Raw genomic sequence first — 27827 nt, forward strand, 5'->3', positions numbered from 1 at the left:
CCAAATCTAGTGATTGCATGTAGCTCTGGAGGTAAGTCACAGTCGCTGCCACCGGTGGAACTTCCTTCCCATGCGCCCCGTCAGACCGCAAATTCCATATCCTCCATAGCATCATAATCATGGAATCCCGCATCATGTCATCGCAGTTTGCCAGGACATTTAGCAGCCACTCTTGCCCAGTATCCCAAAGGAGCTCTTGATCAGGTAGCCTCCATACTGTACGCATATGGGTCCACACTTGGCGGGCATGAGTGCATGTCACCAGAGCATGAAAACTAGTCTCTTTCTCCCTTCCGCATAGAGGACAACTATCTCTAGTAGAGATATGTCTATATTTCTTGCAAGCATTAGTTGGGAGAGCTCCAGACACCACTTTCCAGGCCATAATCCTCATCTTGAGGGGAACCTTGGCCCCCCATATTCTTTGCCATACAGACCTCTGGCATTCGGGCTGTTGCTTGACTCGCCAAGATTGAGTGAAGTCTCATGAGCAAGTCGATACGCCGACCGAACTGTAAACATACCACTTTTCTCCGGAAACCACGCAAGGAAATCCTGGCCGCTTCTCGGTGATGTTCTTATCTTTAAGATTTCTCGCACGTCTAGGTCCCAGAAGTGTTCTCGCAGCCTTTGCACATTCCATGCCCCATGTTCATCAATAAAATCGGCCACCCAATTGAATCTACAATTGCGCTTTGGTGTTACTGGCCGAAAATCATTTCCCCTTGGGATCCAAGGATCTCGCCATGTCTTGACTAAGGTACCATCACCCACACGCCAAATTATGCCTTTTTTCAATAGGTCCAGTCCATGGACTATCCCCTTCCACACCGCGGAAGAGCTCGCGGGAAACACTATATCAAGCAAATTACCATGAGGATAATACTTAGCCCGTAGTAATCTAGCACACAAACTATCCGGGCTGTCCAATAGGCGCCAAGCTTGCTTAGCAAGCAAAGCTTGGTTGAACGCTCTCATATCCTTAAACCCCATGCCCCCCATAGACTTGGGTAATGCCATTTTCTCCCAGCTGAGCCAAGCCATCTTCCTCTTGCCTTTCTCCACCCCCACCAGTATTGTCTCATCATTCTAGTTAACTTATCACAAACAGACGCCGGTAGACGAAACACACTCATCACATAAGTTGGGATTGCTTGTGCCACTGCCTTTATCAAGATTTCTTTGTTGCCCAAAGACACATACTGCTCACTCCAATCCACAAGCCTTTTCCTTAATCTTTCCTAAATAGTTTCAAATTGCCCTTTATGCATTCTCCCTTCAGGCACCGGAAGACCCAAGTGATAACCCACAAGTATAGGGGATCGCAACAGTTTTCGATAAGTAAGAATGTCGAACCGAACGAGGAGCTAAAGGTAGAACAAATATTCCCTCAAGTTCTATCGACCACCGATACAACTCTAAGCACGCTTGATGTTCGCTTTACCTAAAACAAGTATGAAACTAGAAGTACTTTGTACGTGTTTTTGGATAGGTTTGCAAGATAATAAAGATTAGGTAAATAAAAAATAGGGGCTGTTTAGGTAAAGACACGACTAAATTAGTTTTAGTAGAGAGCTTGTTGTCAAGAGAAAGTTATTTGTCCCTAGGCAATCGATAACTAGACCGGTAATCATTATTGCAATTTTATATGAGGGAGAGGCATAAGCTAACATACTTTCTCTACTTGGATCATATGCACTTATGATTGGAAATCTAGCAAGCATCCGCAACTACTAAAGATTCATTAAGATAAAACCCAACCATAGCATTAAAGCATCAAGTCCCCTTTATCCCATACGCAAACAACCTACTTACTCGGGTCTATGCTTCTGTCACTCACGCCACCCACCACAAGCAAATCATGAACATATTGCAAACCCTACAGCGGGAACCCCTCACGCTTGCGCGACACGGAGAGCACCATAGGATAGCACCAATAATAAAACATGCAACTCAAACCAATCTTGATCATCAAATAGCCATTAGGAAAAAACAGATCTACTCAAACATCATAGGATAGCCATACATCATAAGGAAAAAATATATAGCGTTGAGCATCATGTTTAAGTAGAGATTACAGCGGGTAAGAGAGAGGTTACACCGCTGCATAGAGGGGGGGGGGAAGAGTTGGTGGTGAAGGCGGTGAAGTTGTTGGTGAAGATGACGGTGATGATGATGGCCCCCGGTGGCACTCCGGCGCCACCGGAAGCAAGGGGGAGAGGCGCCCCTTCTTCTTATTCTTCCTTGACCTCCTCCCTAGATGGGAGAAGGGTTTCCCCTCTGGTCCTTGGCCTCCATGGCGTGGGAGGGGCGAGAGCCCCTCCGAGATTGGATCTGTCTCTCTGTCTCTCTATGTTTCTGCGTTCTCAGATTCTACCCTTTCACCGTTTCTTGTATTCCCGGAGATCCGTAACTCCGATTGGGCTGAATTTTGGACACGATCTCTATCCGGATATTAGATTTCTTGCAGCGAAAGAAGGGCATCAACCGTCTTACGGGGTGGCCACGAGGGTCAGGGGCGCGCCTGGGGGGGGGGGGGGGCAGGCGCGCCCCCCTGCCTCGTGGCCACCTCGGGCACCATCTCGCATGGATTTTTCTTCCCAAAAATCATATATATTCCAAAAAAATCTCCGTCAAGTTTTATCCTGTTTGGACTCCATTTGATATGGATATTCTGCAAAACAAAAACATGCAACAAACAGGAACTGGCACTGGGCACTGGATCAATATGTTAGTCCCAAAAATAGTATAAAAAGTTGCCAAAAGTATATGAAAGTTGTAGAATATTGGCATGGAACAATAAAAAATTATAGATACGACGGAGATGTATCAGCATCCCAAAGCTTAATTCCTGCTCGTCCTCGAGTAGGTAAATGATAAAAAAAGATAATTTTTGATGTGGAATGCTACCTAGCATAATCTTGATCATATGTCTAAGCATGGCATGAATATTAAGACACAAGTGATTCAAAGCAATAGTCTATCATTTGACATAAAAACAATAATACTTCAAGCCTACTAATAAAGCAATCATGTCTTTTCAATATAACAAGGCCAAAGAAAGTTATCCCTACAAAATCATATAGTCTGGCTATGCTCCATCTTCTTTACACAAAATATTCACATCATGCACAACCCCGATGACAAGCCAAGCAATTGGTTCATACTTTTTAACGCGCTTCAGCTTTTTCAACCCTCACGCAATACATGAGCGTGAGCCATGGACATAGCACTATAGGTGGAATAGAATATGATGGTGGAGGTTGTGTGGAGAAGACAAAAGGGGAGAAAGTCTCACATCAACGCGCCTAATCAACGGGCTATGAAGATGCCCATCAATTGATATTAATGTGAGTAGGGATTGCCATGCAACAGATGCACTAGAGCTATAAGTATATGAAAGCTCAACTGAAACTAAGTGGGTGTGCATCCAACTTGCTTGCTCATGAAGACCTAGGGCATTTGAGGAAGCCCATCGTTGGAATATACAAGCCAAGTTCTATAATGAAAATTCCCACTAGTATATGAAAGTGATAACTCAAGAGACTCTCTATATGAAGAACATGGTGCTACTCTGAAGTACAAGTGTGGTAAAAGGATAGTAACATTGCCCCTTCTCTCTTTTTCTCTCTTTTTTGTTTTTTTCTATTTTTTTGGGCCTTCTCTTTTTTTTGGCCTTTTCTATTTTTTAATATATATTTCTATTTTTTTATATTTTTTTCGTCCGGAGTCTCATCCCAACTTGTGGGGGAATCATAGTCTCCATCATCCTTTCCTCACTGGGGCAATGCTCTAATAATGATGATCATCACACTTTTATTTACTTACAACTCAATATTACAACTCGATAGTAGAACAAATATATGACTCTATATGAATGCCTCCGGCGGTGTACCGGGATGTGCAACGATCTAGCGTAGCAATGACATCAAAAAACGGATAAGCCATGAAAACATCATGCTAGCTATCTTACGATCATGCAAAGCAATATGACAATGATGCTCAAGTCATGTATATGATGATGATGGAAGTTGCATGGCAATATATCTCGGAATGACTATGGAAATGCCATGATAGGTAGGTATGGTGGCTGTTTTGAGGAAGATATAAGGAGGCTTATGTGTGATAGAGCGTATCGTATCACGGGGTTTGGATGCACCGGTGAAGTTTGCACCGATTCTCGAGGTGAGAAAGGGCAATGCATGGTACCGAAGAGGCTAGCAATAATGGAAGGGTGAGAGTGCGTATAATCCATTGACTCAACATTAGTCATAAAGAACTCACATACTTATTGCAAAAGTCTATTAGCCCTTGAAGCAAAGTACTACTACGCATGCCCCTAGGGGGATATATTGGTAGGAAAAGACCATCGCTCGTCCCCAACCGCCACTCGTAAGGAAGACATGTTGGAAATATGCCCTAGAGGCAATAATAAAAGCATTATTATTATATTTCCTTGTTCATGATAATTGTCTTTATTCATGCTATAATTGTGTTATCTGGAAATCGTAATACATGTGTGAATAACAGACATCAACATGTCCCTAGTGAGCCTCTAGTTGACTAGCTCGTTGATCAACAGATAGTCATGGTTTCCTGACTATGGACACTGGATGTCATTGATAACGAGATCACATCATTAGGAGAATGATGTGATGGACAAGACCCAATCCTAAACATAGCACAAGATCGTATAGTTCGTTTGCTAGAGTTTTCCAATGTCAAGTATCTTTTCCTTAGACCATGAGATCGTGTAACTCCCGGATACCGTAGGAGTGCTTTGGGTATGCCAAACGTCACAACGTAACTGGGTGACTATAAAGGTAGACTACGGGTATCTCCGAAAGTGTCTGTTGGGTGACATGGATCAAGACTGGGATTTGTCACTCCGTATGACGGAGAGGTATCACTGGGCCCACTCGGTAATGCATCATCATAATGAGCTCAGAGTGACCAAGTGTCTGGTCACGGGATCATGCATTACGGTACGAGTAAAGTGACTTGCCGGTAACGAGATTGAACGAGGTATTGGGATATCGACGATCGAATCTCGGGCAAGTAACATATCGATAGACAAAGGGAATAGCTACGGGGTTGATAGAATCCTCGACATCGTGGTTCATCTGATGAGATCATCGTGGAGCATGTGGGAGCCAACATGGGTATCCAGATACCGCTGTTGGTTATTGACCGGAGAGTCGTCTCGGTCATGTCTGCTTGTCTCCCGAACCCGTAGGGTCTACACACTTAAGGTTCAGTTACGCTAGGGATGTAGGGATATGTATATGCAGTAACCCGAATGTTGTTCGGAGTCCCGGATGAGATCCCGGACGTCACGAGGAGTTCCGGAATGGTCCGGAGGTAAAGATTTATATATGGGAAGTCCTGTTTCGGGCATCGGGACAAGTTTCGGGGTTATCGGTATTGTACCGGGACCACCGGAAGGGTCCCGGGGGTCCACCGGGTGGGTCCACCTGTCCCGGGGGGCCACATGGGCTGTAGGGGGTGCACCTTGGCCTAATGGGCCAAGGGCACCAGCCCCACATAGGCCCATGCGCCTAGGGTTTGAAGGGGGAAGAGTCCTAGGAGGGGAAGGCACCTCCTAGGTGCCTTGGGGGGGAGGGAAACCCCCCTTGGCCGCCGCACCCCCTAGGAGATTGGATCTCCTAGGGCCAGCCACCCCCCTTGGCCCTCTTATATATAGTGGGGGAGAGGAGGGACTTCATACCTGAACGCCTTGGCCTTTGGTTGCCTCCTTCTCCCTCCCCAACACCTCCTCCACCTCCATAGTGCTTAGCGAAGCTCTGCCGGAGTACTGCAGCTCCATCAACACCACGCCGTCGTGCTGCTGCTGGTGCCATCTCCCTCAACCTCTCCTCCCTCCCTTGCTGGATCAAGAAGGAGGAGACGTGGCTGTTCCGTACGTGTGTTGAACGCGGAGGTGCCGTCCGTTCGGCGCTGGTCATCGGTGATTTGGATCACGTCGAGTACGACTACATCATCACCGTTCTTTTGAACGCTTCCGCTCGCGATCTACAAAGGTATGTAGATGCATATAATCACTCGTTGCTAGATGAACTCCTAGATGATCTTGGTGAAACGAGTAGGAAATTTTTTGTTTTCTGCAACGTTCCCCAACAGTGGCATCATGAGCTAGGTCTATGCGTAGTTCTTCTTGCGCGAGTAGAACACAATTTGTTGTGGGCGTAGATTTGTCAACTTTCTTGCCGTTACTAGTCCTTTCTTGCTTCAGCGGTATTGTGGGATGAAGCGGCCCGGACCAACCTTACACGTACGCTTACGTGAGACCGGTTCCACCGACTAACATGCACTAGTTGCATAAGGTGGCTGGCGGGTGTCTGTCTCTCCTACTTTAGTTGGAGCGGAATCGATGAACAGGGTCCTTATGAAGGGTAAATAGAAGTTGACAAATCACGTTGTGGCTTTAACGTAGGTAAGAAAACGTTCTTGCTAGAACCCTAATTCAGCCACGTAAAACTTGCAACAACAATTAGAGGATGTCTAACTTGTTTTTGCAGCAAGTGGTTTGTGATATGATATGGCCAAAGTTGTGATGAATGATGAATGATCTATATGTGATGTATGAGATGTTCATGCTATTGTAATAGGAATCACGACTTGCATGTCGATGAGTATGACAACCGGCAGGAGCCATAGGAGTTGTCTTTATTCTTTTATATGACCTGCGTGTCATCAAGAAACGCCATGTAATTACTTTACTTTATTGCTAAACGCGTTAGCCATAGTAGTAGAAGTAATAGTTGGCGAGCAACTTCATGGAGACACGATGATGGAGATCATGATGATGGAGATCATGGTGTCAAGCCGGTGACAAGATGATCATGGAGCCCCAAGATGGAGATCAAAGGAGCTATGTGATATTGGCCATATCATGTCACGTTTATTATTTGATTGCATGTGATGTTTATCATGTTTTGCATCTTGTTTACTTAGAACGACGGTAGTAAATAAGATGATCCCTCACAATAAATTCAAGAAGTGTTCCCCCTAACTGTGCACCGTTGCGACAGTTCGCTGTTTCAAAACACCACGTGATGATCGGGTGTTTTATTCAAACGTTCACATACAACGGGTGTAAGACAGATTTACACATGCAAACACTTAGGTTGACTTGACGAGCCTAGCATGTACAGACATGGCCTCGGAACACAGAAGACCGAAAGGTCGAGCATGAGTCGTATAGAAGATACGATCAACATGAAGATGTTCACCGATGTTGACTAGTCCGTCTCACGTGATGATCGGACATGGTCTAGTTTAACTCGGATCATGTAATACTTAGATGACTAGAGGGATGTCTAATCTAAGTGGGAGTTCACTAATAATTTGATTAGTTGAACTTAATTATCATGAACTTAGTCTAAAATCTTTGCAATATGTCTTGTAGATCAAATGGCCAACGTAGTCCTCAACTTCAACGCGTTCCTAGAGAAAACTAAGCTGAAAGACGATGGCAGCAACTATACGGACTGGGTCCGGAACCTGAGGATCATCCTCATAGCTGCCAAGAAAGATTATGTCCTACAAGCACCGCTTGGTGACGCACCCGTTCTCCCTGCAGAACAAGATGTTATGAACGCTTGGCAGGCACGTTTCGATGACTACTCCCTCGTTCAGTGCGGCATGCTTTACAGCCTAGAGCCGGGGCTCCAAAAGCGTTTTGAGAGACATGGAGCATATGAGATGTTCGAAGAGCTGAAAATGGTTTTCCAAGCTCATGCCCGGGTCGAGAGATATGAAGTCTCCGACAAATTCTTCAGCTGTAAGATGGAGGAAAACAGTTCTGTCAGTGAGCACATACTCACTATGTCTGGGTTGCATAACCGCTTGACTCAGCTGGGAGTTAATCTCCCAGATGATGCGGTCATTGACAGAATCCTCCAGTCGCTTCCACCAAGCTACAAGAGCTTTGTGATGAACTTCAATATGCAGGGGATGGAAAAGACCATTCCTGAAGTATTTGCTATGCTGAAATCAGCAGAGGTAGAAGTCAGGAAGGAACATCAAGTGTTGATGGTCAATAAAACCACTAAGTTCAAGAAAGGCAAGGGTAAAAAGAACTTCAAGAAGGACGGCAAGGAGGTTGCCGCGCCCGGCAAGCAAGCTGCCGGGAAGAAGCCAAAGAATGGACCCAAGCCCGAGACTGAGTGCTTTTATTGCAAGGGAAGCGGTCACTGGAAGCGGAACTGCCCTAAGTACTTAGCGGATAAGAAGGCCGGCAAAACAAAAGGTATATGTGATATACATGTAATTGATGTGTACCTTACTAGTGCCCGTAGTGGCTCCTGGGTATTTGATACCGGTGCAGTTGCTCACATTTGTAACTCAAAGCAGGGGCTGCGGAATAAGCGGAAACTGGCAAAGGACGAGGTGACGATGCGCGTCGGGAATGGTTCCAAGGTCAATGTGATCGCCGTCGGCACGCTACCTCTGCATCTCCCTTCGGGATTAGTTTTAAACCTTAATAATTGTTATTTAGTGCCAGCTTTGAGCATGAACATTGTATCGGGATCTCGTTTAATTCGAGATGGCTACTCTTTTAAATCTGAGAATAATGGTTGTTCCATTTTTATGAGAGATATGTTTTATGGTCATGCTCCTATGGTGAATGGTTTATTCTTTATGAATCTCGAATGTGATGCTACACATGTTCATAATGTGAGTACCAAAAGAAGTAAGGTTGATAATGATAGTCCCACATACCTGTGGCACTGCCGCCTTGGTCACATAGGTGTCAAACGCATGAAGAAGCTCCATGCTGATGGACTTTTAGAGTCTCTTGATTATGAATCATTTGACACATGCGAACCATGCCTTATGGGTAAAATGACCAAGACTCCGTTCTCAGGAACAATGGAGCGAGCAACCGACTTATTGGAAATCATACATACTGATGTGTGCGGTCCAATGAGTGTTGAGGCTCGCGGTGGCTATCGTTATGTTCTCACCCTCACTGATGATTTAAGTAGGTATGGGTATATCTACTTAATGAAACACAAGTCTGAAACCTTTGAAAAGTTCAAGGAATTTCAGAGTGAGGTTGAAAATCAACGTGACAGGAAAATCAAGTTTCTACGATCAGATCGTGGAGGAGAATACTTGAGTCATGAGTTTGGGGCACACTTAAGAAAATGTGGAATAGTTTCACAACTCACGCCGCCTGGAACACCTCAGCGTAATGGTGTGTCCGAACGTCGTAATCGCACTCTGTTAGATATGGTGCGATCTATGATGTCTCTTACGGATTTACCGCTTTCTTTTTGGGGCTATGCTTTAGAGACTGCCGCATTCACTTTAAATAGGGCTCCGTCGAAATCCGTTGAGACGACACCGTATGAATTATGGTTTGGGAAGAAACCTAAGCTGTCGTTTCTAAAAGTTTGGGGATGCGATGCTTATGTCAAGAAACTTCAACCTGAAAAGCTCGAACCCAAGTCGGAAAAATGCGTCTTCATAGGATACCCAAAAGAAACTATTGGGTACACCTTCTACCTCAGATCCGAAGGCAAGATCTTTGTTGCCAAGAATGGGTCCTTTCTGGAGAAAGAGTTTCTCTCGAAAGAAGTAAGTGGGAGGAAAGTAGAGCTTGATGAAGTATTACCTCTTGAACCGGAAAATGGCGCAACTCAAGAAAATGTTCCTGAGGTGCCTGCACCGACTAGAGAGGAAGTTAATGAAAATGATCAAGATACTTCTGATCAAGCCCCTACTGAAATTCGAAGGTCCACAAGGACACGTTCCGCACCAGAGTGGTACGGCAACCCTGTCTTGGAAATCATGCTGTTAGACAACGGTGAACCTTCGAACTATGAAGAAGCGATGGCGGGCCCGGATTCCGACAAATGGCTGGAAGCCATGAAATCCGAGATAGGATCCATGTATGAAAACAAAGTATGGACTTTGACTGACTTGCCCGTTGAGCGGCGAGCCATAGAAAATAAATGGATCTTTAAGAGGAAGACAGACGCAGATGGAAATGTGACCATCTATAAAGCTCGGCTTGTCGCTAAGGGTTATCGACAAGTTCAAGGGGTTGACTACGATGAGACTTTCTCACCGGTAGCGAAGCTGAAGTCCGTCCGAATCATGTTAGCAATTGCCGCATTCTATGATTACGAAATATGGCAAATGGACGTCAAAACGGCATTCCTTAATGGTTTCCTTAAGGAAGAATTGTATATGATGCAGCCGGAAGGTTTTGTCGATCCTAAGAATGCTGACAAAGTGTGCAAGCTCCAACGCTCGATTTATGGGCTGGTGCAAGCATCTCGGAGTTGGAACATTCGCTTTGATGAGATGATCAAAGCGTTTGGGTTTACACAGACTTATGGAGAAGCCTGCGTTTACAAGAAAGTGAGTGGGAGCTCTGTAGCATTTCTCATATTATATGTAGATGACATACTTTTGATGGGAAATGATATAGAACTCTTGGACAACATCAAGGCCTACTTGAATAAAAGTTTTTCAATGAAGGACCTTGGAGAAGCTGCTTATATATTAGGCATCAAAATCTATAGAGATAGATCGAGACGCCTCATAGGTCTTTCACAAAGCACATACCTTGATAAGATATTGAAGAAGTTCAATATGGATCAATCCAAGAAGGGGTTCTTGCCTGTGTTGCAAGGTATGAAATTGAGCTCAGCTCAATGTCCGACCACGGCAGAAGATATAGAAGAGATGAGCGTCATCCCCTATGCCTCAGCCATAGGTTCTATTATGTATGCCATGCTGTGTACCAGACCTGATGTAAACCTTGCCGTAAGTTTGGTAGGAAGGTACCAAAGTAATCCCGGCAAGGAACACTGGACAGCGGTCAAGAATATCCTGAAGTACCTGAAAAGGACTAAGGAAATGTTTCTCGTTTATGGAGGTGACGAAGAGCTCGTCGTAAAGGGTTACGTCGACGCTAGCTTCGACACAGATCTGGATGACTCTAAGTCACAAACCGGATACGTGTATATTTTGAATGGTGGGGCAGTAAGCTGGTGCAGTTGCAAGCAAAGCGTCGTGGCGGGATCTACATGTGAAGCGGAGTACATGGCAGCCTCGGAGGCAGCACATGAAGCAATATGGGTGAAGGAGTTCATCACCGACCTAGGAGTCATACCCAATGCGTCGGGGCCGATCAAGCTCTTCTGTGACAACACTGGAGCTATTGCACTTGCCAAGGAGCCCAGGTTTCACAAGAAGACAAGGCACATCAAGCGTCGCTTCAACTCCATTCGTGAAAATGTTCAAGATGGAGACATAGAGATTTGTAAAGTACATACAGACCTGAATGTAGCAGATCCGTTGACTAAACCTCTCCCTAGAGCAAAACATGATCAACACCAGAATTCCATGGGTGTTCGATTCATCACAATGTAACTAGATTATTGACTCTAGTGCAAGTGGGAGACTGTTGGAAATATGCCCTAGAGGCAATAATAAAAGCATTATTATTATATTTCCTTGTTCATGATAATTGTCTTTATTCATGCTATAATTGTGTTATCTGGAAATCGTAATACATGTGTGAATAACAGACATCAACATGTCCCTAGTGAGCCTCTAGTTGACTAGCTCGTTGATCAACAGATAGTCATGGTTTCCTGACTATGGACACTGGATGTCATTGATAACGAGATCGCATCATTAGGAGAATGATGTGATGGACAAGACCCAATCCTAAACATAGCACAAGATCGTATAGTTCGTTTGCTAGAGTTTTCCAATGTCAAGTATCTTTTCCTTAGACCATGAGATCGTGTAACTCCCGGATACCGTAGGAGTGCTTTGGGTATGCCAAACGTCACAACGTAACTGGGTGACTATAAAGGTAGACTACGGGTATCTCCGAAAGTGTCTGTTGGGTGACATGGATCAAGACTGGGATTTGTCACTCCGTATGACGGAGAGGTATCACTGGGCCCACTCGGTAATGCATCATCATAATGAGCTCAGAGTGACCAAGTGTCTGGTCACGGGATCATGCATTACGGTACGAGTAAAGTGACTTGCCGGTAACGAGATTGAACGAGGTATTGGGATACCGACGATCGAATCTCGGGCAAGTAACATATCGATAGACAAAGGGAATAGCTACGGGGTTGATAGAATCCTTGACATCGTGGTTCATCCGATGAGATCATCGTGGAGCATGTGGGAGCCAACATGGGTATCCAGATCCCGCTGTTGGTTATTGACCGGAGAGTCGTCTCGGTCATGTCTGCTTGTCTCCCGAACCCGTAGGGTCTACACACTTAAGGTTCAGTTACGCTAGGGATGTAGGGATATGTATATGCAGTAACCCGAATGTTGTTCGGAGTCCCGGATGAGATCCCGGACGTCACGAGGAGTTCCGGAATGGTCCGGAGGTAAAGATTTATATATGGGAAGTCCTGTTTCGGGCATCAGGACAAGTTTCGGGGTTATCGGTATTGTACCGGGACCACCGGAAGGGTCCCGGGGGTCCACCGGGTGGGTCCACCTGTCCCGGGGGGGCCACATGGGCTGTAGGGGGTGCGCCTTGGCCTAATGGGCCAAGGGCACCAGCCCCACATAGGCCCATGCGCCTAGGGTTTGAAGGGGGAAGAGTCCTAGGAGGGGAAGGCACCTCCTAGGTGCCTTGGGGGGGAGGGAAACCCCCCTTGGCCGCCGCACCCCCTAGGAGATTGGATCTCCTAGGGCCGGCCACCCCCCCTTGGCCCTCCTATATATAGTGGGGGAGAGGAGGGACTTCATACCTGAACGCCTTGGCCTTTGGTTGCCTCCTTCTCCCTCCCCAACACCTCCTCCACCTCCATAGTGCTTAGCGAAGCTCTGCCAGAGTACTGCAGCTCCATCAACACCAAGCCGTCGTGCTGCTGCTGGTGCCATCTCCCTCAACCTCTCCTCCCTCCCTTGCTGGATCAAGAAGGAGGAGACGTGGCTGTTCCGTACGTGTGTTGAACGCGGAGGTGCCGTCCGTTCGGCGCTGGTCATCGGTGATTTGGATCACGTCGAGTACGACTACATCATCACCGTTCTTTTGAACGCTTCCGCTCGCGATCTACAAAGGTATGTAGATGCATCTAATCACTCGTTGCTAGATGAACTCCTAGATGATCTTGGTGAAACGAGTAGGAAAATTTTTGTTTTCTGCAACGTTCCCCAACAAGACAATCAATAAATACCTCATGCTCCAACTTTGTTACATAACGGTTCACCATACGTGCATGCTACGGGAATCACAAACCTCAACACAAGTATTTCTACAATCCACAACTACCCACTAGCATGACTCTAATATCACCATCTTTATATTGCAAAACTATTGCAAGGAATCAAACATATCATATTCAGCGATCTACAAGTTTATGTAGGATTTTCTGACTAACCATGTGAATGACCAGTTTCTGTCATCTCTCTAAATAGATATAATTGAAGCAAGAGAGTTCAATTCTTTCTACAAAAGATATGCCCACTCTCTAACAAATATAAGTGAAGCAAAAGAGCATTCTACAAATGGCGGTTGTATATGTAAAGAGAAACAGGAAATCCAATCTTCAAATGATATAAGCGAAGCACATGAAGCATTCTATAAAGGCATACTCAAAAGATATAAGTGAAGTGCATAGAGCATTCTATAAATCAACCAAGGACTACCTCATACCAGCATGGTGCATAAAAGAAAAATGAAAACTAAATGCAAAAGACGCTCCAAGATTGCACATATCGCATGAACGAAACGAATCCGAAAACATACCGATACTTGTTGAAGAAAGAGGGGATGCCTTCCAGGGCATCCCCAAGCTTAGACGCTTGAGTCTCCTTGAATATTTACTTAGGGTGCCTTGGGCATCCACAAGCTTGAGCTCTTGCCTCTCTTCCTTCTTCTCACATCGAAACCTTCTCAATCATCGAACACTTCATCCACACAAAACTTCAACAGAAAACTCGGTAAGATCCGTTAGTATAATAAAGCAAATCACTACTCTAAGTACTGTTGCAAACCAATTCATATTTTGTTTTTGCATTGTCTCTACTGTAATATAACTTTTTTGTGGCTTAATCCACTAATATAAATTGATAGTTTCATCAAAACAAGCAAACTATGCATCAAAAACAGAATCTTTCTAAAACAGAACAGTCTGTAATAATCTGGACATTCACCATACTTATGATACTTTAAAAATTCTGCCAAAATTAGGACAAATAAAAAATTTGTATAGGAAGACAGTGCAAAAAGAATCAGAACCATTTCACGTTCCAGCAAAAAATTTAAAATCGCGCACTACAGCCAAAGTTTCTGCCTTGCACCATACAAACCATCAAGCAAATGTAAACATCCTAAAGGCAAACCTTGGCACATTATTTTTATTTCTAAACTTTATAAAAGCACACAACAGAAATAAATGACTCTCTAAAACTTCCGGGTTGTCTCCCTAGCAGCGGTTTCTTTAAATCCATTAAGCTAGGCATATAGTGCTCAAGTAATGAATCCACCCGGATCCCAAGGTATATCAAAGCCAATTTTAATTAACAATGATTTAGCATTTAGTAGTGAGCACAAAGTAACATATATCATGTAACAACGAAGTCTAACTCTCTTCCTATGCATCGGCATGTCATAAAAGAACAATTCATGCACACATAGTAAAGGCCAATGCATAGTAAAATAGTTTCTTGCAATTTTATCATATTGGAAACATAGAGAGGTGGAGATATAGTTCCTCTCTCATAATAATTGCAAGTAGGAGCAGCAAGCACATACATATTGTATTCATCAAAATCATCATGTGCAACGGTATAAGGCAACCCATCAATATAATCCTTAATAAGCACAAACTTCCCCGATATAGTGTAGTTTGGAGAATTCAAAAAGATAATAGGACTATCATGCGTGGGGGCAATAGCAACAATTTCATGTTTAACATAAGGAACTATAGCAAGTTCATCTCCGTAAGCATAATTCATATTGGAATCTTGGCCACAAGCATCATCAAAAAGGGATATTTCAAAAGAATCCAAGGGATCATAACAGTCATCATAGCAATCATCCTTCGATAAGCATGAAGGGGAATTAAACAATGTATGAGTTGAAGAGTTACTCTCATTAGAAGGTGGGCACGGGTGATCAATCCGCTCTTCCTCCTTTTGTTTTTTGCTCTCTTCCTCATCTTTTTCACCCAATGATCTCACAGTTTCATCAATTTCTTCTTCCATAGACTCCTGCAAAATATTAGTCTCTTCTTGGACATCGGAGACTTTCTCAATAAGTGCATTAATTTAGGAATTGTATTCATAATTCTCATAGCAATATTTGAGGATAGCTAAATTTTCAGACTCTTTACACATATATTCAATTTCATAAGCACCCATAAAAGCAACAAATTCTTCTATTTGTTCCACATCATAGTAATCATATATACCATTAGCATAAGAAGCTAAGGTTTTATTATCATTGAATTTGCATGAAAAGGGAAGGTGTGGAGCCTTCATCCTAGAGCAACAAGTATAATCATAACTCACGCATAATTGCCAAGCATACCACTTAATTATATGAATTTGATCCCATAATAGTTTCCCTTTTTGTGTCAAGCGATAATCCCTAAAGTATTCACGTTGATCCAATGTTACTCCCATTACATAATTAAATGGGGTTTTCTCAGGATTATTAAAGTAGTACATAATATCTTTCACATAACTAGCATCGAGGGTTTTAGGTGGTTCCCCATCTCCATGAGCAGAAAGTACACCTAATTTTTTTGGTATTTCGTGTTCCATATCCATAACTAAAGATAGAGAACAACTAAGAACAACAAATAAAAATTACTTAGTGATAAAGCAAACAAGCACACACGAGAATATTCACCCCACGCTATTGCTCCCCGGCAACGGCGCCAGAAAAAGGTCTTGACAACCCACAAGTATAGGGCATCGCAACAGTTTTCGATAAGTAAGAGTGTCGAACCCAACGAGGAGCTAAAGGTAGAACAAATATTCCCTCAAGTTCTATCGACCACCGATACAACTCTACGCATGCTTGATGTTCGCTTTACCTAAAACAAGTATGAAACTAGAAGTACTTTGTAGGTGTTTTTGGATAGGTTTGCAAGATAATAAAGATTACGTAAATAAAAAGTAGGGGCTATTTAGGTAAAGACACAACTAAATTAGTTTTAGTAGAGAGCTTGTTGTCAAGAGAAAGTTATTTGTCCCTAGGCAATCGATAACTAGACCGATAATCATTATTGCTATTTTATATGAGGGAGAGGCATAAGCTAACATACTTTCTCTACTTGGATCATATGAACTTATGATTGGAACTCTAGCAAGCATCCGCAACTACTAAAGATTCATTAAGGTAAAACCCAACCATAGCATTAAAGCATCAAGTCCCCTTTATCCCATACGCAAACAACCTACTTACTCGGGTCTGTGCTTCTGTCACTCACGCCACCCACCATAAGCAAATCATGAACATATTGCAAACCCTACAGTGGGAATCCCTCACGCTTGCCCGACACGGAGAGCACCATAGGGCAGCACCAATAATAAAACATGCAACTCAAACCAATCTTGATCATCAAATAGCCATTAGGACAAAACGGATCTACTCAAACATCATAGGATAGCCATACATCATAGGGAAATAATATATAGAGTTGAGCACCATGTTTAAGTAGAGATTACAGCGGGTAAGAGAGAGGTTACACCGCTGCATAGAGGGGGGAAGAGTTGGTGGTGAAGGCAGTGAAGTTGTTGGTGAAGATGACGGTGATGATGATGGCCCCCGGTGGCACTCCGGCGCCACCGGAAGCAAGGGGGAGAGGGCCCCCCTTCTTCTTCTTCTTCCTTGACCTCCTCCCTAGATGGGAGAAGGGTTTCCCCTCTGGTCCTTGGCCTCCATGGTGTGGGAGGGGCAAGAGCCCCTCCGAGATTGGATCTGTCTCTCTGTCTCTCTCTGTTTCAGCGTTCTCAGATTCTACCCTTTCACCATTTATTATATTCCCGGAGATCCGTAACTCCGATTGGGCTGAATTTTGGACACGATCTCTATCCGGATATTAGCTTTCTTGCGGCGAAATAAGGGCATCAACCGCCTTATGGGGTGGCCACGAGGGTCAGGGGCGCGCCCCCTTCCTCATGGCCACCTCGGGCACCGTCTCACGTGGATTTTTCTTCCCAAAAATCATATATATTCCAAAAAAATCTCCGTCAAGTTTTATCCCGTTTGGACTCCGTTTGATATGGATATTCTGCGAAACAAAAAACATGCAACAAACAAGAACTGACACTGGGCACTGGATCAATATGTTAGTCCCAAAAATAGTATAAAAAGTTGCCAAAAGTATATGAAAGTTGTAGAATATTGGCATGGAACAATCAAAAATTATATATACGACGGAGACGTATCACCAAGTACTTGGGTTCAAATACTTGTTGCGAGATATCCAGGATACTCTTCACTTCAACCACCACCACCGCATCGCAGTTGTCAGAAATCAGGATGGAACACTTTTCAGGGTTAATAAGTTGACCCGTCGCATTCGTATAAGTGTTCAACAAACCTTTAACAGCGCCTGCTTGCTGGCCTGAAGCTTCAAATAACAACATAGTATCCTCTGCAAATAACAGATGAGAAATCACAGGTGCCCCTCGACATATAGAAACTCCCCTCAATTCCCCTCCATCATCTGATTTAGAGATAAGAGCGGAGAGCGCGTTAGCAACAAAGAGGAATAAGAACGGGGACAAAGGGTCACCTTGCCGTAATCCCCTAGACGGGGCAAAGACCTCCAAGAGTTTCCCATTGAATTTTACTGAGTGAGTGACTGACTTAACACATGCCATAATCCAAGTTAGCCACTTAGCAAAGAAGCCCCACTTGGTTAGTGCCTGCTCCAAAAAATCCCAATCAACCCGATCATAAGCCTTCGACAGGTCCAATTTATATGCACATGCTGCTCCACTGTTTGGCTTCAGATTTTGTATATGATGGATACACTCAAAAGCAATTATAGAATTATCCGATATAAGCCGGCCTGAAATAAACACACTTTGGTTTTCAGAGATAAACTCCGAAAGCAAAGGATGAAGGCGATTCACTAAGCACTTAGACACTATTTTATAAACCACATTGCATAAACTTATCGGCCGAAAATCCTTGAGTTCCTTAGGATGAAGGACTTTCGTAATAAGGACAATCGCCGTAGCATTAACACCCTCCGGCATCACTCCCGGCCTGAAAAAAATCCAAGACGGCTGCAACAATTTCAGATTTCAAAACAGCCCAGTTACGCTGGAAAAACCTAGCAGGTAGTCCATCCGTTCCAGGTGCTTTCAAAGGCCCTATTTGAAACAGGTCATTCGACACCTCCTCCTCCGAGAACGGGGCGCATAAAGTATCATTCATTTCTCGTGTAACTTTTGGTATGATGCTATCCAGTACAACCTCCGTATTCAAGGTCGGATCTTTCGTATAAACTTCTTGAAAGTAGGACGTAGCCATGCGTTCCATATCAGTCGGAATGGAACACCAAGAGCCATCGGTACGTCGCAGCCGCTGAATATAGTTCCTCCGTGCACGCAACACCACTCTCCGATGGAGGTAAGCTGTATTTCTCTCGCCCTCTTTGAGCCACGTGATCCACGAACGTTGTAACCAAAGCATCTCCTCTCTATATAGTAACTCATCCATCTATTGCATTTTCTGCCTTAAAACAGCCTTGTCCGCATCCTGCAACTGCAAATTTGTAAGCTCCTGACGTAGCTTCTCCAATTCAGAAGTGACATGCCCAAAATTTTGCTTACTCCACGCACGTAACCTATTCATCATATCCTTTAGTGCGTCTCAGACTGCACCCAGGTTCCCCGCAGGCTTGCTTTTCCCCCCAGCTCTCAGCCACCACGGCACCCAACACAGGGTGTCGCTCCCACATTATTTCATACCCCCACCAGGCGCGCCCTCCTCCCTCGTGAGCCCCCTGTTGCTCCACCGACGTACTCCTTCCTCCTATATATACCTATGTACCCCCAAACGATCAGATACGGAGCCAAAACACTAATTCCATCGCCGCAACTTTCTGTATCCATGAGATCCCATCTTGGGGCCTGTTCCAGAGCTCCGCCGGAGGGTGCATCAATCACGGAGGGCTTCTACATCAACACCATAGCCCCTCCGATGAAGTGTGAGTAGTTTACTTCAGACCTATGGGTCCATAGTTAGTAGCTAGATGGCTTCTTCTCTCTTTTTGGATCTCAATACAATGTTCTCCCCCTCTCTTGTGGAGAACTATTCAATGTAATCTTCTTTTTGCGGTGTGTTTGTTGAGACCGATGAATTGTGGGTTTATGATCAACTCTATCTATGAACAATATTTGAATCTTCTCTGAATTCTTTTATGTATGATTGGTTATCTTTGCAAGTCTCTTCGAATTATCCGTTTGGTTTGGCCTACTAGATTGATCTTTCTTGCAATGGGAGAAGTGCTTAGCTTTGGGTTCAATCTTGCGGTGTCCTTTCCTGGTGACAGTAAGGGCAGCAAGGCACGTATTGTATTGTTGCCATCGAGGATAACAAGATGGGGTTTTCGTCATATTGCATGAGTCTATCCCTCTACATCATGTCATCTTGCTTAAGGCGTTACTCTGTTTCTAACTTAATACTCTAGATGCATGCTGGATAGCGGTCGATGAGTGGAGTAATAGTAGTAGATGCAGGCAGGAGTCGGTCTACTTGTCTCGGACGTGATGCCTATATACATGATCATACCTAGATATTCTCATAACTATGCTCAATTCTGTCAATTGCTCAACAGTAATTTGTTCACCCACCGTAGAATACTTATGCTCTTGAGAGAAGCCACTAGTGAAACCTATGGCCCCCGGCCGGGTCTATCTTTATCATATTAATCGCCTACTACTTAGTTATTTCCTTTGCTATTTACTTTGCCTTTATTTTACTTTGCATCTTTATCATAAAAATACCAAAAAATTATCTTATCATATCTATCAGATCTCACTCTCGTAAGTGGCCTTATAGGGATTGACAACCCCTATTTGCGTTGGTTGCGAGAATTTATTTGTTTTGTGCAGGTATGAGGGACTCGCGCGTAGCCTCCTACTGGATTGATACCTTGGTTCTCAAAAACTGAAGGAAATACTTACGCTACTTTGCTGCATCATCCCTTACTCTTCGGGGAAAACCAACGTAGTGCTCAAGAGGTAGCAAGAAGGATTCTTGGCGCCGTTGCCGGGGAGGTCTACGCAAAAGTCAACATACCAAGTACCCATCACATACCCTTATCTCCCGCATTACATTATTTGCCATTTGTCTCTCGTTTTCCTCTCCCCCACTTCACCCTTGCCATTTTATTTGCCCTCTCTCTCTCTATCCTCCCTCTCTTTATCTATTTGCTTCCTTTTGCCCGCTTGCTTTTTATTTGCTCGTGTGTTAGTTTGTTTGCTTGTCGTTATGGCTAGTCCCTTATCTTCTCCTTTGTCTCCCGAGAGTGAAATTCTAAATTTTAAGCAAAGGGAGGGAGAAAATCTGAAAGATGCTTGGTATAGAATTTGCAATACTCAAAATAGATCTACTAGGAAGCAATCTACTTCCATTCTTCTTCGCAATTTTTATGTAGGCATTACTCCTTAGCACAGATATGTTCTTGATACTATTACCGGAGGGAACTTCTTGGGTAGCCATACTTTTGATTCTTATAATGCTATGATAGATTTATTTGGCTCACCCCCTCTCTTGGTTAATGGAACTGTATTAACTTTGGAGCATGTAATGCAAAGGCTTGAAATTATTGAAAATAAGGTTGCTACCGTAGAATTAATTGAAAATTTGGATAAAAAGATTCACAGCCGAATCTCTCAATATGGATCTAAAGTAGGAGTTACTCTGAAAAATATTAAAGAAAAGGAACCCATAGTTAATGAGAAAATAAATCATGATTCTACTAGGATCGATAAACTTGAGGATATTATTACCAACTTGGGAACCACTTTTTCTTCTGTAAAGAATACTCCAAGTCCTTCCGCTAACATTGCCAAGCTTATGTATGTTCCTAAAAATAAGGGTGAATCCTCTAGTAAGGAAAATGCGGATCTCAAATCTATAAGTATTCATCCCAATCTTTTTGCTATGATTAAGGAACCATTTGTTACAAATGAATTTTTCGATCTTGTGCCTAAAAGTTTGATAATTAATAAAAAGAAAGAAATTCCTAAAGATGGTAGATGCCTAATTGAAGAATTGCCTACCAAAGATGGCAATACCTAGATCTATTCTTGCTTGTTATGCCTAGCTAGGGGCGTTAAACGGTAGCGCTTGTTGCGAGGCAACCCAATTTTATTTTTATTCCTTGCTTTTTGCTCCTATTTAGTAATAAATAATTTATCTAGCCTCTGTTTTGGTTGTGTTTTTTGTGTTTAATTAGTGTTTGTGCCAAGTAGAACCGTTGGGAAGACTTGGGGAAAGTCTTGTTGAACTTGCTGTAAAAAACAGAAACTTTAGCGCTCACGAGAACTGCTGTCATTTTTATTTGGAAAGTGATATTTAGTTAATTATTTTTGCAGATGATTAATAGATAAATTCCTCACGTCCATTAATTTATTTTAGAATTTTTGGGACTCCAGATCTTGCGCTAGCTACAGATTACTACAGACTGCTTTGTTTTCGACAGATTCTGTTTTTCGTGTGTTGTTTGCTTATTTTGATGAATCTATGGCTAGTAAAATAGTTTATAAACCATAGAGAAGTTGGAATACAGTAGGTATAACACCAATATAAATAAATAATGAGTTCATTACAGTACCTTTAAGTGGTCCTTTATTTTCTTTCGCTAACGGAGCTCATGAGATTTTCTACTTTAAGTTTTGTGTTGTGAAGTTTTCAAGTTTTGGGTAAAGATTTGATGGATTATGGAACAAGGAGTGGCAAGAGCCTAAGCTTGGGGATGCCCATGGCACCCCCAAGATAATCTAAGGACACCTAAAATCCAAAGCTTGGGGATGCCCCAGAAGGCATCCCCTCTTTCGTCTACTTCTATCGGTAACTTTACTTGGAGCTATATTTTTATTCGCCACATGATATGTGTTTTGCTTGGAGCATCTTGTATGATTTGAGTCTTTGCTTTTTAGTTTACCACAATCATCCTTGCTCTACACACCTTTTGAGACAGCCATACATGATTTGGAATTTGTTAGAATACTCTATGTGCTTCGCTTATATCTTTTGAGTTATATAGTTTTGCTCTAGTACTTCACTTATATCTTTTAGAGCACGGTGGTGGATTTGTTTTATAGAAACTATTGATCTCTCATGCTTCACTTACATTATTTTGAGAGTCTTAATAGCATGGTAATTTGCTTAAAATCCTAATATGCTAGGTATTCAAGATTAGTAAAAATTTCTTAAGAGTGTTTTGAATACTAAGAGAAGTTTGATGCTTGATGATTGTTTTGAGATATGGAGGTAATAATATCAAAGTCGCGCTAGTTGAGTAGTTATGAAATTGAGAAATACTTGTGGTGAAGTTTGCAAGTCCCGTAGCATGCACGTATGGTAAATGTTATGCAACAAATTTGAAACATGAGGTGTTATTTGATTGTCTTCCTTATGAGTGGCGGTCGGGGACGAGCAATGGTCTTTTCCTACCAATCTATCCCCCCAGGAGCATGCGCGTAGTACCGAGGTTTTTGATGACTTGTAGATTTTTTTAATAAGTATGTGAGTTCTTTATGACTAATGTGGAGTTCATGGATTATACGCACTCTCACCCTTCCATCCTTACTAGCCTCTTCGATACCGTGCATTGCCCTTTCTCACATTGAGAGTTGGCGCAAACTTCGCCGGTGCATCCAAACCCCGTGATATGATACGCTCGTTCACACATAAACCTCCTTATATCTTCCTCAAAACAGTCGCCATACTGTTGGGGAACGTAGTAATTTCAAAAAAAATTCCTACGCACACACAAGATCATGGTGATGCATAGCAAAGAGAGGGGAGAGTGTTGTCCACGTACCCTCGTAGACCGAAAGCGGAAGCGTTAGCACAACGTGGTTGATGTAGTCGTACATCTTCACGGCCCGACTGATCAAGCACCGAAACTACGACACCTCCGAGTTCTAGCACACGTTCAGCTCGATGACGATCCCCTGACTCTGATCCAGCAGAATGCCTGGGAAGAGTTCCGTCAGCACGACGACGTGGTGACGATCTTGATGTTCTACCGTCGCAGGGCTTCGCCTAAGCACCGCTACAATATTATCGAGGATTATGGTGGAGGGGAGCACCGCACACGGCTAAGAGATCAATGATGAATTGTTGTGTCTATGGGGTGCCCCCTGCCCCCGTATATAAAGGAGCAAGGGAGGGAGGCGGCCGGCCTAGGAGGAGGGCGCGCCAAGGGGGGAGTCCTACTCCCACTGGGAGTAGGACTCCTCCTTCCCTTGTTGGAGTAGGAGAGAAGGAAAGAGGGGGAGAGGAACAAGGAAAAGTGGGCTGCACCCCTTGTCCAATTCGGACCAGAGGAGGGGGGGGGGGGGGCGCACCTCCTTCCTTTTGGCCTCTCTCCTCTATTCCCGTATGGTCCAATAAGGCCCATATACTCCCCGGCGAATTCCCGTAACTCTTCGGTACTCTGAAAAATATCCGAATCACTCAGAACCTTTCCGATGTCCGAATATAGTCGTCCAATATATCGATCTTTACGTCTCGACCATTTCGAGACTCCTCGTCATGTCCCCGATCTCATCCGGCACTCCCAACTCCTTCGGTACATCAAAACTCATAAACTCATAATATAACTGTCATCAAAACCTTAAGCGTGCGGACCCTACGGGTTCGAGAACAATGTATACATGACCGATACACGTCTCTAGTCAATAACCAATAGCGGAACCTGGATGCTCATATTGGCTCCCACATATTGTACGAAGATCTTTATCGGTCAGACCGCATAACAACATACGTTGTTCCCTTTGTCATCGGTATGTTACTTGCCCGAGATTTGATCGTCGGTGTCTCAATACCTAGTTCAATCTCGTTACTGGCAAGTCTCTTTACTCGTTCCGTAATACATCATCCCGCAACTAACTCATTAGTTGCAATGCTTGCAAGGCTTAAGTGATGTGCATTACCGAGAGGGCCCAGAGATACCTCTCCGACAGTCGGAGTGACAAATCCTAATCTCGAAATACGCCAACCCAACAAGTACCTTCGGAGACACCCGTAGAGCACCTTTATAATCACCCAGTTACGTTGTGACGTTTGGTAGCACACAAAGTGTTCCTCCGGTAAATGGGAGTTGCATAATCTCATAGTCACAGGAACATGTATAAGTTATGAAGAAAGCAATAGCAACAAACTAAACGATCAAGTGCTATACTAACGGAATGGATCAAGTCAATCACATCATTCTCCTAATGATGTGATCCCGTTAATCAAATGACAACTCATGTCTATGGTTAGGAAACATAACCATTTTTGATCAACGAGCTAGTCAAGTAGAGGCATACTAGTGACACTCTGTTTGTCTATGTATTCACACATGTATTATGTTTCCGGTTAATACAATTCTAGCATGAATAATAAACATTTATCATGATATAAGGAAATAAATAATAACTTTATCATTGCCTCTAGGGCATATTTCCTTCACATACCTACCTATTATGGCATTTTCATAGCCATTCCGAGATATATTGCTAGGCAACTTTCCATCATTCCGTTCATCATGACACATTCATCATTGTCATATTGCTTAGCATGATCATGTAGTTGACATAGTATTTGTGGCAAAGCCGCCGTTCATAATTCTTTCATACATGTCACTCTTGGTTCATTGCATATCCTGGTACACCGCCGGAGGCATTCATATAGAGTCATCTCTGTTCTAGTATCGAGTTGTAATCATTGAGTTGTAGATAAATAGAAGTGTGATGATCATCATTTTCTATAGCATTGTCCCAAGTGAGGAATTTTAAAAAAAAGCAGAGAAAGGCCATAAAAAAGAGAATGGCCATAAAAAAGAGAAAGGCCATTAAAAAAAGAGAAAGGCCCAAATAAAAAAATGAGAGAAAAAGAGAGAAGGGACAATGTTACTACCCATTTCCACACTTGTGCTTCAAAGTAGCACCTTAATCTTCATGTTAGAGAGTCTCTTGTTTTGTCACTTTCATATACTAGTGAGAATTTTTCATTATAGAACTTGGCTTGTATATATCAACAATGGGCCTCCTCAAGTGCCCTAGGTCTTCATGAGCAAGCAAGTTGGATGCACACCCACTAGTTTCTTTTGTTGATCTTTCATACATTTATAGCTCTAGTGCATCCGTTGCATGGCCATCCCTACTCCTTGCATTAACATCAATCGATGGGCATCTCCATATCCCATTGATTAGCCTCGTTGATGTGAGACTTTCTCCCTTTTTTTGTCTTCTCCACATAACCCCCCTCATTATATTCTATTCCACCCATAGTGCTATGTCCATGGCTCGCGCTCATATATTGCGTGAGATTTTATAGGTTTGAGATTACTAAAGTATGAAACAATTGCTTGGCTTGTCATCGGGGTTGTGCATGATGAGAGCATTCTTGTGTGACGAAAATGAAACATGACTAAACTATATGATTTTGTAGGGATGAACTTTCTTTGGCCATGTTATTTTGAGAAGACATAATTGCTTAGTTAGTATGCTTGAAGTATTATCATTTTTATGTCAATATGAACTTTTGTCTTGAATCTTTCAGATCTGAATATTCATACCACAATTAAGAAGAATTACATTAAAATTTTGCCAAGTAGCACTCCGCATCAAAAAATCTGTTTTTATCATTTACCTACTCGAGGACGAGCAGGAATTAAGCTTGGGGATGCTTGATACGTCTCCAACGTATCTATAGTTTTTGATTGCTCCATGCTATATTATCTACTATTTTGGACATTATTGGGCTTTCTTATCCACTTTTATATTATTTTTGGGACTAACCTATTAACCGGAGGCCCAGCCCAGAATTGCTATTTTTTTGCCTGTTTTAGGGTTTCGAAGAAAAGGAATATCAAACGGAGTCCAAACGGAATGAAACCTTCGGGAACATGGTTTTCTCAACGAACAAGACCCGGGAGACTTGGACCCTACGTCAAGGCACAAGAGGGGAGGCCACGAGGTAGGGGGCACGCCCACCCCCACTAGGCGTGCCCTCCACCCTCGTGGGCCCCCTGTTGCTCCACCGACGTACTCCTTCCTCCTATATATACCTACGTACCCCCAAACGATCAGATACGGAGCCAAAACCCTAATTCCACCGCCGCAACTTTCTGTATCCACAAGATCCCATCTTGGGGCCTGTTCCGAAGCTCCGCCGGAGGGGGCATCGATCACGGAGGGCTTCTACATCAACACCATAGCCCCTCCATTGAAGTGTGAGTAGTTTACTTCAGACCTACGAGTCCATAGTTAGTAGCTAGATGGCTTCTTCTCTCTTTTTGGATCTCAATACAATGTTCTCCCCCTCTCTTATGGAGAACTATTCGATGTAATCTTCTTTTTGCGGTGTGTTTGTTGAGACCGATGAATTATGGGTTTATGATCAAGTCTATCTATGAGCAATATTTGAATCTTCTTTGAATTATTTTATGTATGATTGGTTATCTTTGCAAGTCTCTTTGAATTATCAGTTTGGTTTGACCTACTAGATTGATCTTTCTTGCAATGGGAGAAGTGCTTAGCTTTGGGTTCAATCTTGCAGTGTCCTTTCCCGGTGACAGTAAGGGCAGCAAGGCACGTATTGTATTGTTGCCATCGAGGATAACAAGATGGGGTTTTCTTCATATTGCATGAGTCTATCCCTCTACATCATGTCATCTTGCTTAAGGCGTTACTTTGTTTCTAACTTAATACTCTAGATGCATGCTGGATAGCGGTCGGTGAGTGGAGTAATAGTAGTAGATGCAGGCAGGAGTCGGTCTACTTTTCTCGGACATGATGCCTATATACATGATCATACCTAGATATTCTCAGAACTATGCTCAATTCTGTCAATTGCTCAACAGTAATTTGTTCACCCACCGTAGAATACTTATGCTCTCGAGAGAAGCCACTAGTGAAACGTATGGCCCCCGGGTCTATATTTATCATATTAATCACCTACTACTTAGTTATTTCCTTTGCTATTTACTTTGCCTTTATTTTACTTTGCATCTTTATCATAAAAATACCAAAATATTATCTTATCATATCTATCAGATCTCACTCTCGTAAGTGGCCTTATATGGATTGACAACCCCTATTTGCGTTGGCTGTGAGGATTTATTTGTTTTGTGCAGGTATGAGGGACTCGCGCGTAGCCTCCTACTGGATTGATACCTTGGTTCTCAAAAACTGAGGGAAATACTTATACTACTTTGCTGCATCATCCCTTTCTCTTCGGGGAAAACCAACGCAGTGCTCAAGAGGTAGTTTCCCCCCGGAAGTTCCACATTAACAGACTCATTGTACCCGGCGGTCCTCCTCGAGGGAGGCCGCCGATCTGTCACCAGAAACTCCTTCAGAACCAACACGAGCTCTTTTACTATTTGAGCTGCTTGCAGGAGACTTGTCCTCGCCCCCTCCTCGCCCAGTCCTTGGGTTAAAGCCAACACTCCCACATAATTTGGGTTGCTCTTATTACCTTTCTCTGAATTTTCCAGCTCCATGGCTAGTCTTTTCCTAATAGATGGATCCACCTGCATATTCACATGACCTTCCTTCAATGGGCTGGAGGCAGTATCCTGTATTTCCGGATCCACGCAAGCCTTCCCGGT

The sequence above is a fragment of the Triticum aestivum genome, chromosome 1A (assembly GCF_018294505.1).
Source record: "Triticum aestivum cultivar Chinese Spring chromosome 1A, IWGSC CS RefSeq v2.1, whole genome shotgun sequence".
Lineage (NCBI taxonomy): Eukaryota > Viridiplantae > Streptophyta > Magnoliopsida > Poales > Poaceae > Triticum > Triticum aestivum.